Consider the following 25538-nt stretch of genomic DNA (forward strand, 5'->3'; position numbering starts at 1 on the left):
CTGGCTTAGCACAAAATATTGAAACCAGACTACATTAATAGTAGTAATAGGCAAGACATTAAACAATAAAAAATTGTAAATAAATTTATGGTACTCCTGTTTTAGATTTATTAGGACTCTGTATGTCATTATGAAAAGTACATACAGAATACAAAATATATTACCTTTGATGAAGATAAATGCTGTTGGGTCGCAATATAATTTTATGGGAAGACAATCTAATTGACATATACAGGCGTTTCAGATTTTCAGTAGAAATCTAAGTAGCATAATTTCTGTTGTATCACAACAAAGAACAAAGAAGCCAGATATATTGTATAAACTTTTCATTTGGACCACTGTCTCTTGTCATTTCTGCAAAGAAACCTATCAAATTCCATACATAATTCTCCCTCAAGGAAAATTAAGTCAAAACCTCTTAAATTTAGAGATCCCTCCCTTTTTTTTGAAAGGAATTCTAGTGTTAAAGACAAATGGAGGTATTGAATAAAAAGATGTTTGCCTAGTTTTATTTAGGAATGAAGGACTGACTAATGAAGGGAGAACTTATTACAAATAAATTAACAAATAGTTATTTGAAGAGAGGATAATTTCAACAAATCTATCTAGATTTTTCTTCTTTATCCTTGTATTTTGTTTTTAGTGTGGTAAAAATTAATTTCCATGACACATTCAATTTTTATAAGCCAAGGTATCTTTCACAGGTGACAAAAGCCTCACTTAAATTCACATACATAGTTTCAGTATGAAAGCCTTAAGCTTAAAAATCCCTAATCAACAGTGATGTTTTCAGTTTGCCTGAATAAGTGCAGAAATTTCATCACACACAAATGAAACCTGATCAGAAAACACCTTGATACATTTGTCAGAAAGAGTGCATGATTTGGCTTCATAACTGAGACCTTACAGTGATCCATAAAAAAATGGAAGGAAAAGTTAAAAAATTGGAATCTGACCACATTTTCTCTTTGTTCTCTGCTTTTCCTCCAATGGAAGTTAATATTTGATAGAGAACTATCACATTCTAGTGATAAATGGACCACAGAAATGCTGTCTCTAGTGAGGTGAGATGCATCAAAATGGTTTTTTACTATTTTTCCTTCTATAATTTTTACTGCTGCTGAATGTGTTCTGTCTCTGATTGAGGGTTTTTTGTAAAATGACTTTTCAACACCTCAGTGATGTTAAAAGGAATTTTAAAAACTAAACTTAAGCAAGCTAAGAGTATGTTGGAGGGAGAAAGCTGTAGTTCCATTTAGGGTTTCCTCCCTAATTTTGGAGAAGTCCCATAAAAGAGGGAGGCATGACCTAACCACCAGGTTGGCTGGCACTACTCAAATAACTGGTGAAGCTGTGGGATTTAAACAGGTAAGCAAGAAAAAAATAAGAGAAATTTGGGGCATAGGAATAGTTCCTAGGCTGTCTTAAAGATATTTACTTTGAAGAATGAGAAGAATGGATGCTAAAAACAGATCTGGATATGGTTTATCACACTAGGTTTATTTTAAAATATGCATAGTTGGTGTAATCAAATACAACCTACCAGACAGATACAGCAAAGGTTTAATTGCATTAAAATGTGAATGGACTTTAAGAGTGTGAACTGAAGCACAAATCCACAGGGAAAATATGTGATTATGAGCAGTCTGATGACATCTCGGTAACTAGTCCTCCTGCTTGTCACAATTGATTCCTCCCATGGTGTTTAGCATAAGTTATACTGAAAAATACCCATTAAGTTAGCAATGATGCTGAAAAGTTGCCATTAACCTTTTGAAAAGGTTTCTATAATTGTTTTTTATTTACTCTGAAGAGCTATATTGCTATCATATTTACAGAATCAGTCCTGTCCTTTATAGGTTTCAGTATATTTCAGAGGATAAAAAGTTTGTATATGATTTGTTCAATTTTTCAGGATAAATACTTCACTGTAAACTGTCATTGCACAGATAAACTCTATGCAGCTATTGCTTGGAACTAGGTTATCCAAAAATCAGACTAACTAATACACTTAACCTTGCTTTCAGTTCAGGTGTTCCTGGGAAGAAAGCTTTAGAGAGAATGCTGATTTTTTTTTTCCCTTTAATGCATGTATGAAAAACAAATTGAAGTGTTCAGTGCTCCATTGCCATGGGAGGAGGTGAGGGGATTGGACGGATAGAAGGAATCTCTGCTCCACTACTCTTGTGGTTTGACATGGAAGTGAATTTTTTCAAGAAGTTGGGTCAAACCAATCAGTGGTCAGGTTTGGATATTGGCACCTGGAGTTACCACTGGAGGTATGGACACGCCTCTGAGAACACAGGGGGTTAAAAGCAAGAACTCCCAGTGGAGCTTTCTCTTAGGTTCCGGTCAGGGTGCTGTGCAGACCTGCCCTGCCCAGCCAGGGCTGGGTGGGGGAGGGGAAGCCTTGGGGCCTGGTCAAGGTGAGCTGAGGGGGCTGAAGGACTGGAACCGAGCCAGCTCCTGTGGATGGAAGGGTGGAGAGAAACGGAAATGCCTTTGTCATTCCCCCCGCCTCAGAGGGAAGAGACAGAGAGTCCGGACGGCACCTGTAACTTTGCCAGCAGAAGAAAAAGAGAAGGAAGGGGGAGGTGCCTAACCTTAGCCTTGGGAATCGGCTGCTGAGCAGAGATTGCAGCCGTCTGGGGAGTCTGAACTTTTAACCCTTTCCTGAGAAATGAAGGTTTTGTAAAATATTACTCCTCCTCGATTTGAAGTAGAAGAGAGACAGTCTGGGATCTGAGATGTTAGAAGAAGAAATTTTTAAGTAGAAAGAGATAATAGATTGGCTTGTAGCTGGACTTTTCTTGTTAGCCGTAGACTGAACCAAATTCTCCTGCAATATAAACTGCATTTTAAAGGGATGCAGTGGTGAACCAAAGAAACCTGCTTCAGTAACCACCAGCGCAGAAATGGAGAGAACAGAAGAAAGCTGAGGAGGGAATGGTAACACCCTCTGTCTTCAAGAAGAAGATGATCTCTGTTCTTAGACCCTCAGCCCCAGGAAAAAAATGGGGGGGACTGTGGCAAGCACATCTACAACAGGGGACTGTAGGTCCAAGATGAGATGCTGAACTGTTGTCTCTTTTAGTCCATAACAAAGCATCCTTAAAGGAGCCCTATGAGCAGTCTGTCCATACACAGTAGTGAGAGCACTGTGACATAGAAAGGAGAGTGTCACACTGACAGATTTTCTCCAGGTAGTTACCATGTGTGACACAGAAACACAAGGGTGACAATTGTGTTTCCTAAGGGAGTCTGTGGTACAAGAGAGACTTCTCTCTCCTTTAAGGAACTGAGCATTAATTATCTGAAGAGTAGCAACTTAATCAAGAATCCTGGATAGTGTCTCACTGTGGGTTTTTTTAAAAATTAAGTAGGAGGAGGAAGAGTGTTTTAGAAAGTCTTCATCCTAGATTTAGTGTCTGTGTTTTTTATAGTAGTAGTAGTTTAATAAAGTTTTTTTTTCTTTTGTTATTAAACTTAAGCCAGCTCTGCTCTGTTCCTAATCACATCTCACAGCAATTATTTAGGAAAGTGCATTTTCATGAGAGCACTAGCATTGTGCCAGTCTCAAACCATAACAACTACTGTTTGTATTAAAGTAACCAGTTCTGTGGCATGATCCAGTAAATATACCCAGAGAGTTGGCCAATTCTCTTACGACAAGGATTTGGAAGACAACTTTGTCAGAAAGCAGTGACAGTTAAGAGAGAGAGAGAAAGTTACATTTTAGTGTACTAAAGACTTCTCTCTTCCTCAGCCCTTTAAATCAAAATAAAGAGAAGGGATTGTGAAATGAATATACCTTATTTTTTCTTTTGGGGTGTTCAATTACCTATTATTTCTGAGAGTACCTAGACACCCAATCTATAGCATCAAATCTGAAAACAAACACTATTCAGGCAGGAAAAATGGGTCCTAGGTAAGAGTAGTTAATAATATTCTCATCTAGATAAACTACAGACTGTGGATCCTAACTACTTTCCCAGCTTTGTAGTCCAAGAAAGACTCCCTGTCCCAAAGAACCTACACTCCAATCAGTGTTTTTATAGCATGTTTTGTATTTCCCTACAATGGTATTTTTTGCAAGCTGATAATAGTTCTTTTCAAAGACTAAGGTTTTCATAAGGACTTGTTCTTTCATTTAGATAGATATCTTTAGAAGTTCCATCTTCACAGCTGCAATTCTATGCATAGGTAATGGTATCAATATTCACAAGATAAAATCACTGATACAAAAAACAGCACTCTACATTAAAAATGTGGTCTGCCTCACATTGGGCGCCAATTAAAAATGCAGGAGTTAGATGGTGGGTGCTGCTGCCTATTATCTGTTCCCAACAAACCTCTCCTGTAGAAAAGTAGGTTGGGTTAACATTCAGGCAACGTTGTCAGATGCACACACAACTGATGTATGCCGGGTTGGTTCAGTTAGGGGTCTTAATAAATGTTAGTTAGGTTGGTTCTCTGTACCCTTATTTCCCCCTCACAATGGTTTGCTCCAAGCTCTGCTACAGGAGCTTTCATCTGTCAATCTTGTAACCACTCCCCTTCTTCCCCACAGAAAATTCTGTGTCAATCACCCCACCTCTGTAATCCTATTTGTCCCAGAACCCTGTACCCGCCTCTGTAATGTTCCCATAGGTTGCCGTGGTCCATGTCACTCCCTTGTCGTCTGTCCCCATTGGGTGAGGGGGGCTTCCACCCCTGTCTGCCCGCCCCCGTATTTAACCCCATGCTCCCTTTGTCCAATTCGCCATTTTGCCCACGCACGACCTGGGAACGCTGCTGCAACCACCGCTGCAGCCACACGGGAAATAAACAGTTCTCAGCCACGCGGGGCAGGGTGTGCCTTCTCTCATCCATTTATCTCGCCTCAGCACGAAGGCTACGAAGGCGGCAAGCCCACACAGAAGCTCAGCCCTAGAGCTCCACAACCACACGGCCGCCCTGGTCTCACTGAAAGGCAGTGCCACTAGCCAGGTGCCCCCAGCTGCCCGGGACCGGGGCAAAGAAAAACCAACGCTGCACACAACACCCACCACAGCTGGCTCAGTGAGAGAGGCAGAAGGCTCTGCGGTTTTTATTTCAGCGAAGTGTATCACGTGTGGTGGCTGAAGGAAACCCAGGCAAAAAGAGGACGACCACGTGCTGCAGACAGCTTAAGAAGAGGAATGGATGGGGGATGGAGCTAAGGAGATTAGTCTCCAGGGGAGAGGGTGCAACCACCAGGGGTATCCAACCAATGAGGGACAGGAAAAGGAGAAATCAGGTAGGTTGCAAAATATAGGGATCAGTGAGACAGAAGTCCATGGGAGAGTCGTGTCTTCTCCCCCAGGAGGAATGAAATCTGGTCTTTCCAGGGCAATGAGCTTGAGAATTTGCTCAGGGGAGAGAGTTCATGGGATGCTATACCACACAGGCACACATTCTGTTGCAAAACATAATGAGATACTAGGCAAAAAAGTGAATACAAGAAAAAAAAAAAAAAAGACTAATGATGCAGATTTCCATTTGACTGGAGTTCTACATAAAGTTTAAATAAGAAATGAGGGTTATGTAACTGCTTAGAAAAAGCAATTTTTTGGCCCATTGGCTCTGTATATTTTATTTTAGAGTTCACAACTAAAGAACATACATTTTTCCTCTTTTTCAGGCTGCCTTAATTTTTTTTTGTCTTGGTTTTTATGTCTAAGTAAAATGGCTAGTTAATTATTAGTAATGGAAGAAATAATTACATGTTCACAATTACTTCAGTGAATAAACTGTAATCATTGAGCTTTCTATGAGAACACATTGGACATTAAGTTCTTCAAGTGTAAGTTATACCATGTTCTCTTAAACTCATGATTATATTTATTTCTGAACAAGTAAAGGGAAGTGTTGATTGTATTTACAGACTATCTCTTTTACGTGTATTTCCTATATTTACAACTGAAGGAAAGCTCACTGTCCAGACATTTAGTGATACAAATTGCAAATGTTTATTGCAGTCAATAAGGACAGTGAATTTATACCAACTAAAGATACATTCTACTTTTTTTAAAGGGTGACTTGTAATGCATAAATGGATGAAGGTGAGCTAGTCCTAAACTTTGTTTAATGTTTTAAAAATATACTAGGCTCCTCTGTGAGAAAAGAGTAGTGAAAATTAACAGAACAACTAGTGATGCACGTCATCAGCTGAACCATAATACAGGAAAACCCAGGTGCCATTTTGGGAATAGAAGTTTTTAGTAAATAGTTTCCTTTAAAACAGACAGATGCAAAGGAACATATTTTTCACTGACTACTTTTGTTTCCTATGCTCTCCTTACTTGAAAAACACGTTGTAGATGAGCTAGTATCTTAGATACTGTCTGCAAGCCTGTTCTTTTTCTATTCTGCAAAATTAAGAGAAACAATCAATTTGAATGCATTCATTTCACAAAGACATCCTCTACTACCACATAGTAGAGCAAGTTTCTGTAAAGCTTGTGCTCTGATAAATTTCTTTAGAAAAGAGAAAATATTATGCATATGAAAAGTGGATACTTTAACACCTTGGTTTAATAAAAAAAAAAACCTTGATTAAATTTTTAAATTATGGGAAACATATGGCTGCATTAAGAAGGTTTTAACACTAGGTTGTAATGACATTACAACAGTACATTGTATGCATTATTATTTAAATAAAGCATGTTTTCTTTGATCCTTACCATGGAGAAGCCTTAAAACCCAAATACCCTGATCATGTTCTTACTTAACCCAGCCATTAAACCCTACAAGCTCTTTCTCCTTCTCTGACCTTTTCTTAGCTTTCAAACAGAAAAAAAAAAAAAAAAACAAAGCAGGAAACAAAAATTTTGACCTCTAGAAATAATTTGCTCCACAAAGCTTTTGAGACACACAAGAGGGTAGAAATGGGAGAATGCATAACCTAGACTGGGGGTTTTCTCTTATGGGTATTCTTTCATTGTACATGTATGGGGTGCACCTGGCAAATTTTTGGTAGTAGGAGAGCCACAAGGCTGGATTCTTTGATAAGATGTCATAAGCTTCCCCCATGTTCAACAGAGACATTCCACATAGCTCTAGGACTGATCCATCACTGGCCAAGGCCGAGCTTATGGGCTACACTGACAGTGCCCATGGGATAACATATTTAAGAAGGGGAAACAGTGATACACAAAAGTAACTAGGAAAGAGGTGTGAAAATAGGTGACAGAAGTAGTCCTGAAGAGACCAGTGAAGAAGGAGGGGCAGGAGGTGCTACAGGCACCCAGGAGCAGAGATTCCCCTGCAGTCCATGGTGAGGAAGGATGTCCTCCTGCAGCCCACAGAAGTACACAGTGGAGGAGTGATCCACATGCAGCCTACGGAGGACCCCACGAGAGAGGAGGCAGATGTGCCCTGCAGGAAGCTGTGACCCTGTGGGGACCCCACACTGGAAAAATGTTCCTGGGAGTACCTGTGGCCCTGTAGAGAGGAGCCTACACTGGAACAAGGTTTGCTGACAGGGCTTGTGACCCCATAGGGGATCCAGGCTAAAGTAGCCTCCTCCAGAAGGATTTCACCCTATGGAAAGTATTCCTGTTGGGGCAGTTTGTGAAGGACTGTGTCCCATGGGAAGGACACTACACTGGAGTGGGCAGTTTGAGGAGAAATAGTGACAGAGACAATGTGTGATGAACTGACTACAAGCCCCAGTCCCTGTGCACCTGCACTGCCTGGGCAGAAGAGGTGGAGGAATTGAGAGTGAAATTGAGTGTGGTAAGAAGGGAAGGAGGGAGGAAGGTGCTTTTTAGATTTTTTATTATCCTATTCTCTTACTAATTATCAATAAATTCCATTAATTTTCTCACTTTGAGTCTGTTTTACCCATGACAGTCACTGATAAGCGATCTCTTTCAGTCCTTTATCCTGATTCATGAACTTTTTTGTCATATTTTCTCACCCTGTCCACTTGAGGAGGGGGAGTGGTAAAGCAGCTTGGTGGGCACTTGGTGTCCAGTCAAGGTTAATACACCACAATATCATATTAGTGTTTGGCATGTTCCTGCTCTGTGTTCAATTATTATATCTGTGGTTATGAGATGCTTTTCGTGTTAAACACACATTCCTTTATCACCAGTTAGATCCTTGGTGGGGGTTTTTTTGTGATTTTTTTTTTTCTTTGAAACAAAGAGAAGCTTTCCAAAAACCTCAAAGTGGACACTTTAAATACAGGACACACACCTCACCCTGGAAAAGAAATTCCTCAATCCCCACAGCTGAAAGATGGGAAGGGAGACAATTGCTTTGGAGTATAAGTACTAAACACCAGTCAAGAAGAAATGAAAAATGGACATAAAACTAGTCATGTTTACAATGAATTACCAATTATTCTATTTCAGCTAATGCTGCACTGGGCCTCAGTTAATAAGTAGTGCCACCAAGATGAATTCACTAAACACTTAGAAAGACTATTAATGAGACTGAATTTTCTTGGCAGCAGAAAAAAACTTGGCTTACATTCCTCTGCTTTTCCAGAACCAAATGAAATGGAAAGTAATGCTTTTATCACCACCAATCTCTCAATGTATTTTATAAGCCATTTGCACATATTGAGTAAGACAGGAAAAGCACACCCTTTCCTTCCCTAGATAATATACATGATCTTAGGATGCCTTCTTAGCTTCAGAACTGCAGTGACTGAGAAATGTTCACAGCATTTCTGCATAAAATAGTGAAAATAAAATATGTAGAGAAGTCATCTTGCCTCTCTGATCAGCAGTAAAGGAATGGTGGATAGAAAAGCCACAATAATATTTCTTAAGTCCATCAAGTTATATAAAAGTCAAACGCACAGCAGGCATTGATGATTTTGATTTTTAAAAAAGTCAACAAAGTTGCACAGATCAATCTCTAAAACACAAAATGCAGAAATTCTACATTATGGATTAATTGCCCACCATTTTGCACTAGAGAAACACCCTTGAGTGGAAATTTATCTCACTGCCAAGTCATTGAGCTGAAACATGGGTCTTTTTTTGTTTGTTTAACATGCATTGTATAAGTGCTGATTTGGCATTACTTTTAGGTGTGAGACAGGGCAGCCAGAAAGGTCATCTCTTTATCCTGACTGCTATACTGTGGCTCAAATGGGGATGCTTCTGGGGTAAAAGGTCGTAGTTGTCATCTTGAGAGTAATGGTGTGTGCTCAGAAATAACCTCTGAATGTAAATGCACAGCTCAGAATAAGACCATAATCATGGATCAATAGAGCTGTGCAGCTGACAGTGAAGGACAGCAGTCTCAGAAGCTTCAAAAGCATATCAAGAATGCAAAATTTTCTTAGAGATCCAGAGAAGAATACAAAATTTTTGCAAACGAAGGAGCCACTGAAAACTACTGGAATGAAGACCTATCCTGATAGGACACAGAAGACTGGGAAGACCTATTTTCATTCACCTTGTATTAATCTGCTAGATCCAGAATATCTAGGATTTGTTGATGGGAAAAATTGCCTTCAGAAGTTGAATTCCTCCACAGATGTACCTCTGGCCATTAGGACCTTTCACAATGTTACTGGCCTCCATAATTAAGGGAAAGGATGGGGCTCTTCCCCCTCACTGGCGATTCATTATTCCATCCATATTAATATTAGTAGGACAAGAACTTTCTTAACGAACTGGAAAATTTGGTAACAGTTAACAGGTGCTCATGCTGGCAAAAGAAGCCTGTCCAGAAAACGGCTGTGAGAAATTAAGTGGAAGAATCTGTACTTCTGAAAAGAGAAATTTTCCCTGCATTATTCTCAATTTTTATTTCCTTAGTTAAATAAAATTAAATGTTTTTTTTTTTTCCATGAAAAATAACATAAGTTTATCCCTTTGCACATTACACAAGAAGGTCACTACTTTGTAATGAAGGAGTTGCAGAGAGCTTTGATGTCAAGCTGAGGACAATAAGGAAAATGTGTCAAAATTACAGGGTGCCACGTCAAAGGGTAACCAGTTCAAAAGCTGGGAACTCATAGAAGGAATTACTATTTGCTTCATCACAGTACTTACATAGCCCTTTTTACTAAACATCTGTAACTTTATTAAATGAAGTCCTATTCTATATCCAAATTAAAACAACCTGAAACACTACTCAGTAAGAGTCCTTCTGACCTTTTCCTAATCCAAAGCAATTCTTTCCACAGGAGTTCTACCATATCAAAATTGCATGGAGAACAAGTCAAAGGTTCTCATGAGGCAGATACACTTTTATTTCATTACATTTGTTTGTCCACAGCAGTCATGAGATAGCCAGACACTGTCATCCAACAGGGAGAAACAGCAAGTCGGTACCTCTTTGTACTACCACACAAATTACCACATTGGCTTTCTCTGTAATAAAGGTAATAGATTAATTTATAGAAGAGATTTCTTCCAATGGCTTTAAAATTTCTCACAAAATAATATTCTGCATCAAGTTTTTCATACATGTGTTTCACATTATAAAAATGTTCACATTCATGAAGCATCAATGTGCTGCAATATATATCAGCTGAAGCCAAACATGGGAAAGACCTTGAACCTTTGCAAGCCTAAGACTTTCTTAGATATTGATGTTGCAGCTGTTACATAATATATTAGCAAACACTGTCATCTGGACTGGAAGATCATGAAATGAACAACATGAGCAGAGAAACAGTTTGCAGGAATCATCACCACTGGTTGTATTCTTCAACCTGGCATCCAACCTGAAAAGCCTCAGGCTGAAGATTCCTTGCAGTTTATTATATGGGCATAATAGTTCATATGCAAGCCTTACAAGCAGTGATTTACTGCTGTGTTAACAGGATTTGATTCTTTCCACTTTTGCTGGGACTCCTGTTTTCCTAGTCTGTATTATCTGTGTATACATCTGTACCTAATGTGACCTGCAAACAGCTTAAGGAAAAAGGCTTTAATGAAAGACTCACTTCACCCTGAGCCTCTGGATAGAATTCTCTCTCCCAAGACTTCAGACAGGAAGATGGAAGTATTAGAGTAAACCAAAATCAGGAGAGATCAATACAGAATCACAGAATCATAGAACCACTAAGGTTGGAAAAGACCTCCAAGATGATCGAGTACAACCATTAACTCAGCACCATTTGCATTCACCACTAAACCATGTCTCCAAGCCTATAATCACATTTTGAACACTTCCTGGGATGGCCATGACCCTGAGTATCACCACTCAGAAACGCCTGTTTACATGGACAGAACAAGTCAGTCATGAGACATCCTGATTAAGGTATGGTTTCAAATAAATGTACACAATTTCAAATACACACTTTAGATATGATGCCTCTGTAGCTGGAATATTTTCTTTACATTTTTATTTTCATTTCAGGCTATTCTGGGATGTCTGCAAAAGAACCTTCCTGAGCAAACTCTCAGCTCACTAAACTTTTCCTGAAAAAGAAAAAAAATAATAAAAAAAATTGCTTCTCTGCGTTACTGATAAGCCTTAGGGTTCATTCATATCAGCTGTATCTGAAGGGGATGGGTGCATCAGTACACTGGGTAGAAGATTCCTGGCATGTTTTAAAGGTTATTTTTAGAGTCTCTGTTTGCTGGGAAGTGGGCTCTCATCTGTACATTACAGTAAACAACTGCCAGTTCTGAGTCATCAATAACTCAGCAAAGTAGGAAGCTCAACTTTTCTGTGAAATATGTAATATATGACTATGATATTTAGATGAATCAACAATATTTTAATTATTTTTTTGACAACCTGAAAGGGAAAAATATTTTTTTGAGTGTTATACCATGCTTTTCACTGATTCAGGCAAACCTATTAGGAAATAAACATTCATAGCTAACTCCTACATATTCTTCATGCCAAGACAGTGAGAAGAAGTATGTGTACAGGTCTACAGGTTGCAAGATGTGGCTGGGGGTGTGTATTCTATTGCCATCTGTTAGAGGTGGGGCAGTTTTCTTCTGTTAATTGGGCCACCTGTTAAAACCATGTTTGCTTTATCTCTTCCACAACCAATCCTCCCTCTGGAAAATATCTTCTGTTCATGGACCATTGAGTGTCACTGCATGACTGATAAAATTACATCATCACTTTGTGAGATGCTCTGCCCATAGGACGAAGCCAACCATTCCTACCTGGTTATAATCTGAGACTCGGAACACCTCACCCTTTTCCCACTAGATTCCCAGAGGACCAGCTTTCTTTTCCACTGGATTCTCAGAGGAAGACCAAGCCCATGTACAGCTCCACTGGACCTTCAGAGGAAAACTCCACCCTTCTACAGGATCACTGCTCCAACAGAACCACACCTGTCACTCCAGGAAGGCTGCAGCCACCTTTTAATGGGACTGCTGCCAACACCCTGACTCACAGGGTGTCAGGTCATATTCTGACTCTGTCAGTGTTGTTTTGTATTACTGCAGTTTTATTTTTATTTTTCCTAATAAAGAACTGTTATTCCTACTCCCATATCTATGCCTGAGAGTCCTTTAATTCAAAATTTCAAAATTATAATAAGTCGGAGGGAGGGCGTTTACATTTTCCATTTCAAGAGAGGCTCCAGCCTTCCTTAACAGATACATGTCTTTTCAAACCAAGACAGTGCATTACTGCCGCTGTACGATTGTTTGAGAATTGAGTCATGGATGAATGAAGAAAAAAATATAAGACATCAAAAAATGCTGAGAATTAAGATAACATTTCAAACACTATTATCTTATTACCTTTTCAATAGATGTACAATGTCCTTGCACCCTTCCTAGTACAAAATGAATAAAAATTCCCTTAAACACTTAGATCCCACAAATAAGCAACCTAAGCAGTGTGCATTATTGAAAAACTAATTAGTTTGCTTTATTTTCTTTTTTCAGCTACACACCTATTTGATCTCAGCAAGTTGTACATTTGCATCATGTCCAGCATATAAAAAATAAACACAATAGATACCGTTTACATGTCTCCTCTCACCATTTACTTGTGATAAAAAGCTGCACAAGCCACACTTAAAGCTGTTATTGATATTAAATGAATGGTCTGTCAGAGATAAAGATAATTAAATTGCACTTTGGAATTCAAGCTGAAGAAACTAACACAAGATGTTTATTCACTATTATTGCCAACAGAGTTTCCTTTGGTAAATAGAAGTATTGTTATTTTTCTTCTACCAACATTTTCACACACCTCATTGCCCATCTACGCAATCTTCCCGAGATGGCAAAATGTTCTAAAGTACAAGATACGTTTCCTCTTAAAAATCATTTTGGCACAAGGAACCATACTTGACAATTTCAGGCTGCAAAGCTGCATTGTATCTTAATAAAAGGAGACAAAAATGTTGTATTTACTCATCAATATAACAAAGTAAGAACATGCTTACCAGGGATACCTCTAAGTATGGAAATGGATACCACCTGATGGTGAAATTCCATGAAATATCCAATTCTTTTGTTAAATACTGTATTTTCATCAATGTTGGTAAAGACACTAGAGTAAACATTTTGACAGGCATCTCTAAATACAGCCCTCAGAGTTATTACAAAATCTTAGAGACTCTTTAAAGGCTAGAAATCTTCCAAGAGGCCTCTATTATATTTTGGATCCATAACTAAATGCTTTTTGGAACAGTGACTGCCAGCTGCCAATTACCAGATGGTGAAAACCAAGAAAACTAAGAAAAAAATAACAATTTAAGTACTTAGGTTTTAAAAATACCAAAAACCTGCAATCAAAGGAAATAAAAAACACCCAAGCAAATCTGTAGGAAAAGAAATCTCTACTTGTTTAATGAATACACTCCACAGGGCTTCATTTAGCTGGTAATCCTGAACCTTGAGTTACCATTAAGTAGTCATGTTAGAGATACAGATTTTGTACAAGTCTATGTCAATATTAGTTTCAATTTCAGTGCATATCGACATCAAAGCAGGATGCAGAAAACAACTTACAAAGGAAAAAATGTGACACAAAGCCTGGATATTTCAACTGTTGGCAGACCCATCGGTGCCTGGTATTTTTTCCTTGTTTTCGTTATTGATCTTTAATGACTCCTTCTTTCATGGGTTAGATGGTGTTATTTTCAATGATTGAAATCAACAAAAAATGTTAATTCTTTCACAAATATCTATAAAGATGAATAAAGATAGAAAATTTGTTTTCATTGAGATCGTTTCACCAGTAAAATTACTGCTTATATTTACCACATTTGATTTTGAAGGCTCTGAACAAGCTCCTAATGAAATATACTACACTGATGTTCAACAGCCTTGAATTTTGCCTTTAGAAAATTGTCAACTTTTACTCAGAAAAATGAGTGCGTGGTTGAAATTACATTAGAGGCTGCTGCACTTGTCAACATACAGATTCACACTAACATTATTGTGTTGCCCAAATGCCTCCAGGGGATAGTGGCCCTGTGATGTCAGTGGCCAATGTGGCAGGCAGCAGGTGACAAATGCACAGCCTCCTGGAATAAACCTTAACTCTGTGAAGTAAATGATGTATTAGAGGGGTAGTTTAATCCTAATTTAGGAGACAAATTGTAGGAATAGTCCTTGAAAACAGCAAGAATGTCATGACATGGGCACAGATACAAAATGATATAAAAGTATCTCGACAGAATTCTTTCCCAAATCAGGATCTTTGTTATTTAAAAAACTGGAGTTCACCTATGTAATCCAGTTCCATGGGTAGCTCAAAAAAGTCCAGGAACATCTTTTTATTGACTCCAGAGAATACTGAAAGAAATATTTACAGTAGATAGATATTAATATTTGTCTTAAATAATTCAAGGCATGTAAATATCAGGAAGTTTTTTAATCATCATGCAGGGTATTCAATTTGAAAAAAAAATCTAAATTAGACAACTGGAAAGTCTTAATGATTAGGCTTGAACAAGAAATATATTAAAGTGCAATATTTCAGTGGATATATGTCTATCAAATGATTAAATTCCATTTCTTGCAAAATATTCTATTATAACAATATTCTATTATGTGTTAAAACATAAAAGTACTATGAATCTTATGTTAAATATTTCATTCTATACATTATATGTTCTTATATATAATTCATTTAGATTTTTTTTCCCCTAAAAATTTATTCAGCACTTATTTCATTGGAGAATGGAATTTATAGCAGCCTCCTTAGTGATCAACGTAAAATAAATCCCTAAATTCCTGGCTTCATGGGAATCTATGCTGTGACCACATTCACTCCAGGGAGTGCCAGTCTGGCAACTCTGAATGTTCTCTTATGAGTAATTTCTTGTGATCACTCTATCATGACTAATCTATAAAGCATCTATGCACATAGGGTACAACCAAGTAAAAAAAAAAAAAAAAAAAAAAAAACCCAAAAAAAAAAACCAAAAAAAAACCAAAAAACCAAAACCCTAAAGGTTGTAATTAAAATAAATTCATAAATGTTAAATAATCTTCTGAAAAACAAAAATAAGATCACAATCCAAGAGTAGTCAAAAAATGAACAGCAATCAACAACTAAGTACCATGATTGATACGGATTTTAGGGATGATACTTCTTAACATCTAAATAAGTCATCTTAGTTTTTCTCAGTATTCTTCTTAGACCTTCCTCTCAAAATCGTTTGTGGGCTAAATATAATTAAGATTTTTTTTCCTCCAACTTTTATATAAATGATATCCTTGTTTTCATCAGTCTCTTAACTTTTGTAAAATGTACTCAGAGCTGGTAAAATGGCATCACAAAGAAGAAACATGATTTGACTAGTCTGTTGTAATTTGCACCATAGATCCTACATAACAACAGCTAATAATTATCACTTAGCCTTAAAAATGCATTGCTTTACTTGTTTCCAGCAGATAGCATCCTAAAAGGGTTAAGTATTCAGTCATCTTTAAAGGATACTGCCAGGGCAAAATGCACCACCAGCATTCAGGTACTTTTTTCAGCAAATAAATCTTGCATTTACTTGCTGATATTTTCTTGTTGAGTTGGTTTTTATTTTCTAGTCCTATATAAAATATTACTACTATAATCTTCAGTAAGGCTAAGTATGACATTCTTCAGAAAGAAAATGTCACCAGTCACCAAATGTTACCACTCTGGCATGTCTACCTTCTTATATTGACTTATTTAGATGTAGGTGCCAGAACCTCAGGTCAAAGGGGAGAACTTGAGGCTTCTAAACTTCAATGTGTTATTTATGGGCTGACTACAGGGCTATGCACTGCTGTCCCCTTTCTCAAGAAAGGAAGAAAAGGGAGGTAGGGAGGCAGGAATGCACTAAATGTAACCTTGTTCTGTGGGGGAAAACTATTCTGAATTTGTGTGGTATAGTGAGAGAAATAACATATGGGAGTGATTGTAAGGGAGTGATCTAGCTATATTAATTAATTAATCTACATTAATCTGATAACATTTTAATCATTACATGATTCTACTTATGACAGGAATTACTTATGCTTAGGGATAAAGGTAAACCAGCAAAAGAAATACTTTCTACTAGCTCTAAAGAAAAGGCTTATACAGCAATCTAAATTAATGTAAGACAGCAACTATTAACAGCTGTGAACAATTATATTGCTCTTTTAAATGTAATTCTTCACATTTAAGTCATCTGGACCAGAAAGAAGGCTCTTAAAGTTCTACTGTTGTTCATTAAAGCAGGGATTACTAGATTACATGTATTCACTCATCCACTCAAATGTGTCAGAATCTTAGAGACAACTTTCTGTAGTATTAATAGAATTTTTATTGAAGTAATTTATCCTCAGTGCACCAAGTTTGAAGAGCTCAACTCTGCCTACAAAACAATTATCTAGAAAACCAGAATGTAGAAGATTCAGTCTAGTGGCCATAAGTGATTTTTTAACTGCTTTGATTAGGATCTTAGGACAGTATCACAAGGAGTTTGCCCCTGCCCCATATTCCCCAGTTATTCCCTAGTTACTCAACAAAACCATTACCCGACAGCTGAATTACCAAGTGTGCATTCCACATGTAATGTGTTGCTTCCACACAGAAAATATATTATTGATATTAGAATTGTATTTTATTCCTTGATTCTCAGCCATTTCTTGATAATGTGACATGTTCATTTAATTTCTGCTGAGAATACACAGTGAACTTATAATGCAGGTGCTTTTAATATTAATGTTTCCATCAAGGGTCACAGTTACATGGATTTACAAATAATAGCGGTATTCACAAATATTTTGTAGTATTATATGAAAGGAAGGAGAATGTTTTCTAGTGGATTTGTATTAAGCAGTCTACCAAAGAAAATAGAGGCAAGATAAATTAAAGTCAAAAATCAAGCCAATGAGAAGGAAAATTATGCCAAGAAGTAGAAAGGGAGGAAAAAAATCTTGGTATTTTAAATAAAGTTGAAGAAACAGGATTAAATAAGTGAGAGACATCAATAAGTAAGTTTTTGAAGTGCACAGTGTGTATAAAATCAGGTGGTTATTTTAGTAAGTTTTCCAGAAGAGCTTGCCCATTTAATATACGGACCAGAAGAGAAATTAAAGTAGTGTCAAAACAGTTTACTCAAAAGAACATGAAGTAATGGAAATTTGCCAGAATGCCTTTTACTTCAATATGTTAGAAATTTGAGAATTTTGCTATGATGCAAAACTGCAAAATTATCCAACAGAATATATAACTATTTCACACTATTTTCCCCCCAGATATTTCAGTTGCTTCAGTAGTCCAAATACCATAATGCTGCATTTTTATCTAACTGAAAGACCTCATTTTTTGCTGGTTGGACTCTGCTTATTCCTTTGATGACAGGAAAATCACAATCACACATTCCCAGCCCCTCCCCAACAATATTATGAAGTCTAAGTTTTCATCAAGAGGAACGAAAAAATAAGCAAAAATATTTAGGAAATTATGTTCTATTTATAGATAAATTTGACATAAAATTGTTAAGAGAAACACCTACAACAACAGAAGACAGACAACACAGAAGAGATCAACAAAACTAGTAAGACATTAAAAGGATCCTTGCCTCATAAAGAATTTAAAGGAAAGTCATTAAAAGTAATATTAATTTGGTATAAGTTTTAGTTTAACAGTTTAACAGGACATGAAAGACCTATCAACACTTGCAATGTTTTGCCTTTATCAGATGTGCTAAGATAACACTATTATGTTCAGTATGTTTTCCTAATCTTTAGTTTGGCATTTCATTAGAGGTTAGTGTTAGGATAGTTGAGTTTCTTGTCTTTCTAAATACAATTAGACACTCGCCTAGATTTACCAACCTGCCACACTTGCAGAATAAACAAAATTAATTTTCACACCTTTTATTCATCAAAGCTGACAAACACATTATCAGGTATTCTGGTTAAACTTTTGATTTTAGCAGAAAACCCCTGCTTTTAGATGAGTTCATCAACAACCTCAAACTTAGCCAGATTTATTTGCTTTGTGAACAACCCATGATTTCAATTCCACCAACTTTTTCAGGACTGGAAATACTGACTCACTTATGAGCTCTGTTGCAAGTAATTAGATTATCCTCCTTACATTCTTTTTTTGAGAACTTCACATATTACAGAGTTCTTCAGGGATATTACCTTGAGCACTTACAGAATGTTCTGGCAATCCCATCTTTAACACAAAAACCAATCCATTGCCAAGTGATAAAGTGTCCTATTATCAACATAGATTTTTTAAAATATACAAATGTTATTCATTTGACCCAAATATGTACAGACTTGTTTTCGATTAATGATATGTAAATTCTAAAACATCTATTTAAATAGCTTAGGTCTTAGTAAATTGCAAGTTAAATAGGCTTTTAAAGCATTTTTCTGTGTTAAAACTCTTAATATCTATCTCTGGGAATGATTCTACACTTCTGGTGCAGGTGAAAAGAGAACCAAAAAAGTTAATAATTTTACTGAAACAAAAATATATGCCAGCAACAGTAACAATTCTCATTTCAATAATTTTATGCAATCTTCCTAAAATGAAAGGATAAGCATCTGAGGGCATGCTTATTTAAGATTTTGGTGTGAAGACATTGGTGATTTTTTTTTCTATCTATAAGGCTGTTACACAAGTCATAAGTTTGACAATATTCTCACCTTTTTTAATGCAGACCTACCTATATTTTCTTCTCTCTTTAAACATCATGAACATGGCCTTGCTTTCTTTATTCCCAACATGATCACAGCAAAGGTAAAATGAGTAATCAAGAATGATGTGAAGATAATTGTAAAACTGAAAGTAAAACTCATGAGAAATTGGTTTTGCTATCTTTTTTGTCATAAGAAAAAACTTCTACTGGAAATGTTACAAAAAATTCACATCTAAATCGTAGCTTATGTAACTTACATTGTAGTCAAAAGAAAAGTTTTATACAAATATACAACTGAATACTAAAAATATTTATAATGACTTCAGGTAATCAGTAGGAGAATTAATTGAAGTGGAAGTTATTTTCGTACATTATTTTTAGGATCTTAACCTCTTGGGTCAATGACTACTGAAGTGTCCTAGATGATAATGATAAAATGATAGCAATGATAACAACAACAATACTGATTATAATCATCATCATCATCATCATCATCATCTTTTCAAAGCACAGAATTGTCAGCATGATATTTCACTACTTGTCACTTACACAGATGAAAAACATATGCTCAAGTTAATTTAGAATACATGGTGTCAGAAAGAAGGTTTTGCTTTCTTGTACTGAAGGGCTCTTTCCCATTTCGTGGTAGAGCTTGCCAGCCATATCTATTAGGTAGAGTACTAGTGTAGCTGAACAGCAAGAAAATGTATGCACACATTTCAGATTCCCAGTTGGAACTTAGCAATGCATACAGGAAATTATTCTACAGATAACATTTATTTATTTATTATTAGACAGTCTAGTAGAAGTTAAACAGGTGTACCCTTAAACCAATTTTTTTGAATAGACGACCTAATAATGAAGGCTTTGTGAATATTCTAGAGACCTGTGACCTAAAGGAACAGAAAAAGTTGTTCAAGGAAAAACCTAATTGTTTTAAATAATGCCTTCCATCACTCTTCAAAGAATCATGGAGTTTTTATGTGTACAGATATAATTCCACTGAAAAGAAATAAAAACAACATATTCTCAGAGTGTGTATGTCTTCAGCATCCTTCCTTTTCCTGTTTTTTTTTATTTTTAATCTAGCAAGACCTTTCACAAAGACAGAAAAAATGGAATTTATAATTCACAGACACAACCAAAGATTGCATACTCATATTACATAGCTAAATTATTAGAATTTCTCTGATCATCATTGGCTCCTTATTTCACTGCTTTGTCTTAAACTGTCTTCTTAGAATCAAAGTGAAACAAAGAAATCATCACTTAGTTTCTACAGCAATAGGAAAACCACTTGGAAACACTCAGGGTGCAGTAATTCCTGTCATGCCATTATTTACAACAGTGTTGAAAATCTTCTCTATTTGAATAGCATGCCTATGATTTAATGCTTTATGTAAATTAGACAGAAATTTGCCAATCCCAAGATCTCTCTTATAACGCACTTCAGAACACAAATGATTTTTTTTTACTGCCCCCTTCAACTCCTGCTTTCCCCTAATTCAAGAATGGGTAATAGGAAAAAAGAAAATACAAACCACTGAGGCTACAATTCTGCATATATGTAGCTTTTCACTGTCCTTAGAGGTCTTTGTGAATGAAAGCAGTGAAAAATGTGAGAACCAAAGTCCATAATATTGAACTATCTAGATCAGTAAGAGTTACCAAGATTAAGGAGGGAAGTTTAAATATTTCTTTGTAAAAAAAAAAAAATTCTAATTTCCACAGTCCTAAGAGTAAGAACAAGTTGTCTGTCTCAAATAGCATACATTTTCACAGAACACCCCTTACAAAATTTAGAAACCCAGTCTTTCACCCAGAATTTCAAACAGGTCTCCTACTAATGTCAGTGAATCTTCACTTTGCTTCAATATTAATAAATTGATTGAAACAACATACTTTGTTACAAAAATTCTGTAATATAGGAAGCTTTCTTGTAATGTTTGTTTCTAAAACTGCTAAAAAAATTCTAAAATCAGAAATACACATAAATATCAGCTGTCACTTAGCATGATTTTAATCACTTGGTAATCAACATATGACTGTCCACTGTTTCATTTATATACATTTCTGCTGACCTACACCAACACAGAGACACCATAGGCAAAAGTTTGGATAGATGGATATTTTTTTTAAAAGCCCAGTTTGCTTTTAGGCATACAGTGGGTTAAGATAAGCCACACAGAAGTTGCGATATTGATATCATACAAAATAATCAGAGAGAATGAATTCATCATATTTTCAATATATATCATTAAGGTATTAAATATCTATATTATATTCAAAATTAAGTATAGTTAAATCACCAAAGGCAACAAATAAGTGTAAATATGACAAAAGTTGAAAGCATACTTTATTTTGATATCTTTTTCTTTTTTAAAGGTTGCAAATCCAAAAAAAGTAATAGTATTCAGCATCATTAATAGTGAACCACCATGCAAAAGAGATTCAAACTGTTCCCGATGAAGACTTTCAAGACTTCCTAATTTCATTACTTGCATTATTCACTGGCTCTGCATCTTATCTATATGTACAGGTGCAATAATTTACCTGAACTTAGAATTTCAATCATTCTACATTATTTTAGTTTGTGGATTTAAAAATGAATTAATAACACCAAAATAATATTTAGTCAACATTAGGGATGTCTGAGTAAGAATAAATCACTACCTCTGTATGGAGTCAGCAGTTCTATTACCCTGAAGAAAGCTGCAAATAAATTTCGTATAATACAGCTATGAGTAATCTATGGATCTGATGTGTCTCTTCAAAGGACATAATATTTTTTTCTAATTTTAGTGCCTGCACAGTACCTGTTGGTGTAATCTCTAGGTTCTGACAGTAAAATTACTGATTGCAGATTGGTATTCTCTGGAGTCATTCATGCTCGCATTAAATTTTTCACTATTTCCTCAAGCTCCCATTAAATGTTGTTACAAGCCAACTGTGACTTTTCAGGTTGCTTTCTAAGAAAGTTAAATGGGTTTTACAGAGGCTGCTCTGTAAATATATATGTATGGAATACCTGTACTTCTTTAGATCTTACTGTAAAGAACTGACATAAAAAACACAATAATTTTTGGCAAAAGAAATAGCAGTTAGATCCCCATAGGGTAGTGCTGGACTAAGGGAAGCATCACATGCTACACCACTGCAGGGTCACACCCAGAAGTGAAACTAGAAATTTATTTTAAGTACATACACCCTTCAGATATATGACAAAGCATGGATGAATGGTTCACTTCAACTCATAACCATCCTAACTGATGCAGAAGGAAAGCAGTTGTTTTACTTCATTTACTCCATCCTTGTTTATTCTCCTCTTAAACTCCCAGTCTGGAACCTCCTTTCCCCATTAACCAGTGGTCTGTGCAGCCCTGATCTTCCTCTGAGGCTGGTAGAAGCCAAGCTCAGAATTTGCTTCTGAAATCAGGAACTGCAGTGAGCATTTGTTCTCAAGGTAAAATATGGCTTAAATCCTACAGTACAGTATAGTAGTCATAAAGTTTCCTCAGTAAACAACTTCAAAAAATGCCCAAGGGTGACTTGAGTAACTGTAAACGTGTAGGGTCTGTAGCCTACTGGAATATTAAGCATCACATACAAGAGATACAATAGATACTGAAAAAAAAGGATATTTTGGGGTTAAAAAAAAAAAAAAAGGAAAACAACTAAGGTCCTTCTACTCAGAAGCTTGAAGCATCAAAAATATTCAAATCATCCTATTTCAGACAAGACTTCAAACACTATTTTTTCATATTAATGAAAATTTCTCCTTTCCCTAAATATTTCTAATCATTTTCTCATGTCACAAGCAACATAAGAAAAACAATGGAAAGAGAAAATAATTTGGTACAACAATATGACAGCATATGCAACATGAAAACATGCCTGTAATACACAAGCCTCTGACACAAAAGTGCAATAAATAATATGCAATAAAAAAAAGGAAATGGATCACATTTGTTTGTCCATGTAGGCAGAGTTTCATCTAACTCATCAATATTCCTTTGAATAATGGCAGCATTATCGCTGGATAAGTGGTGGCTATGAATAAATCGTGTATGAAGAGCTTCTTTATTGTAGGAAAATTAATCTTTTTTAATTGGAATTAAGAACAACAAATTCTACTCATGCCTTCTATTTTTAAATGCCTTTGTGTCAATTTCTAGTAGAACTGAAATTTTATCCATTTGTTACAGAGTAGTTTGCTTTCATAGTGAAAGAATATGGTGCAGATATTTTAGATAATGGGTGTCCTATCTAGACAGAATCCTCTGGTTACTTCTTCGACCCTGATAAGTGAAAAATTCTCTGAAAAGGAGCTTCTAAACAGATATTATTACAAATGAAAAAATTGGCTAATTCCTTTTACACTGGTTTTCTAAGTATTTCCTTTAATGAAAAAAGTATTTAGTTAAGGTAGAAATATCCAAGATATTTTGTTTCCTAAACATTTCTGGTTTAATACTTTGCTGTAGGTTTTAAGACAGCCATATATTTGCTGTTCCACTCTTATGTTCTGTGTCATACAGTAAGCTTCCCAGGTATTCTACATTTTATCCCTCCATGAATTCTGGAGATGCAGAGTTTGACATTTTGAAAAAAGAAGATGATTGCATTCAGAGTAAAATACAGGGACTGTGTGCATGATGAATATAGAAGCACAGATCCTATAAACTGGCAAACATCAACAAGGAAATCTTTTTATGCTTTGACTGTCATATTCTAGGAGAGGAACATTTGAAACCAAGTATGTCTATATATACAGACATACAGATACACGGTTCAGCAGAAACTTAAATCTCACAAACTTTACTACGAATATGGAAATTAAAAAAAAATAGAGTCAATATTCTGTCACATAAATATCAAAACATCAGAAATTTTTAATAAATTGTTAGTAAGAGAAAACAAGGTTTCAATTTGAATTTATCCTTCTGTAGAATGACTACTGCCAACTACCTCAACCGTTTACATGAAACATAAGAGACTCAGCTAAAAATAAAAGAAAAAAATCCAGATAAAAAGATAAAGTATTCCTGACTTTTATGATTCTGTTCAAGGACCTTAATCTGAAATCATAAAATATATTAATATGCATCATATTTATGGTGATCCAGGCTTCACAGTGATTTAATACCTGATTTTTTTCTTTTACTTCATACTTCTGATATAAAGTATGCCCAGTGGAGATAATTTTTGTATTGTAACTGAACAGTACAGTGTTAATTTTAAATGTTTTGGGGTTTTCTTAATAATTTTTAAAAATAATGTTTTCTGAGAAAGTTATTTCTCATATTCATGTTCAATTACATGTAATTTGGTTATCTACGTACCAATTTTTAAACAGGGATACCCAAGATTTGGTAACTATTGTAACTCAAATTCATAGTTAATATATATAAAACCAATAATTGCTTTTTGTAATGGAATTTGCAAGGAGAGACCAGAGGATGCAGAAGTTCATGCATCTGATATTATTTCTTTTACCAGTAAGTTACATGGATATAAACTTGTGCAGATATTTACTTACATATTTCTCATCTGTTTATGAAGATTTAAATCCAAATATTAATAAACTGGATTAAAGTATGCTAGTAGGAGAGGGCAATGAATTTTTCTTTAATGTCTACTTGCTCTCCTTCCCAATAATACTCTTTTGTAGCACTTCATATTTTCAAAGACCTTTACATCTTTCATCCTTCCTACAACATTACTTTTAAGAATGTCAGTGTGTTGTGTATTTCTGTTTTAAATTCAAGGTGTTGAATTTGAACTTTAAATACATACAGAAAAGTAATAAAGAAATACTTTTCTGAATAATTTCTTTCAAAGAACATAGGTCTTAGGTGAAAATATTGTCTTCCTTCCTGTGTTTCATATATAACAAAAGTTAACTCAGGGAATCAAAAAATACACAAATTTAGAATAATGTAGCTGGATAATGTCTTGATGATGTGAGTATATCTATGGATGAAAAGGATGAAAGTAAATATTGGAGTAAATGACAGGACTGTAGACTTTTAGTGAAAATTATTCAAGAGAAACACACTTAAATTATCATTAAGTAAATAATTGGGAAATGCATTTTGATTTAAGAGTATTGTACAACCACAAGAACCACAAAATGGTTTAGTCACAGGCTCTGCAGAGACTGCTGTATCGGGTTTGCTGGTAAGGTTTGGTAGTGGGGGGACTGCAGTAGTGGCTTCTCTGAGAGGCTGCCAGAAGCTGTTCAAGAGAGAAACTGGCCCCAGGATGGACCTGCTACAGGCCAAGACAAAGCCCACAGCAATGGTGGTAGTGCCTCTGGGATAAGCTGTCCAAGAGAGAAACTGGCCCCAGGATGGACCTGCTACAGGCCAAGACAAAGCCCACAGCAATGGTGGTAGTGCCTCTGGAATAAGGTGTCAAAGAAGGGGGGAAAAAGCCAAGCTGCAACAGCAGCTGAAGAGAGGAGTGTGGGAATGTGGGT

General features: G+C 36.0%; 1 protein-coding gene and 1 long non-coding RNA gene across 4 annotated transcripts in view; one reads left to right on the forward strand and one right to left on the reverse strand.

Annotated features, from left to right (window-relative positions):
• The window catches only part of IL1RAPL1 (interleukin 1 receptor accessory protein like 1), a 680356-nt gene that overhangs the window by 525464 nt on the left and 129354 nt on the right, over positions 1-25538 (reverse strand). The gene's annotated exons all lie outside the window — the stretch shown is intronic.
• Positions 15166-22524, forward strand: LOC137468275 (uncharacterized). The gene is made up of 3 exons (XR_010995837.1): positions 15166-15901; positions 17878-18012; positions 21443-22524. It is a non-coding gene; the product is annotated as an uncharacterized lncRNA (long non-coding RNA).

The sequence above is a fragment of the Anomalospiza imberbis genome, chromosome 2, assembly GCF_031753505.1.
Source record: "Anomalospiza imberbis isolate Cuckoo-Finch-1a 21T00152 chromosome 2, ASM3175350v1, whole genome shotgun sequence".
In the NCBI taxonomy this organism is placed as follows: domain Eukaryota; kingdom Metazoa; phylum Chordata; class Aves; order Passeriformes; family Viduidae; genus Anomalospiza; species Anomalospiza imberbis.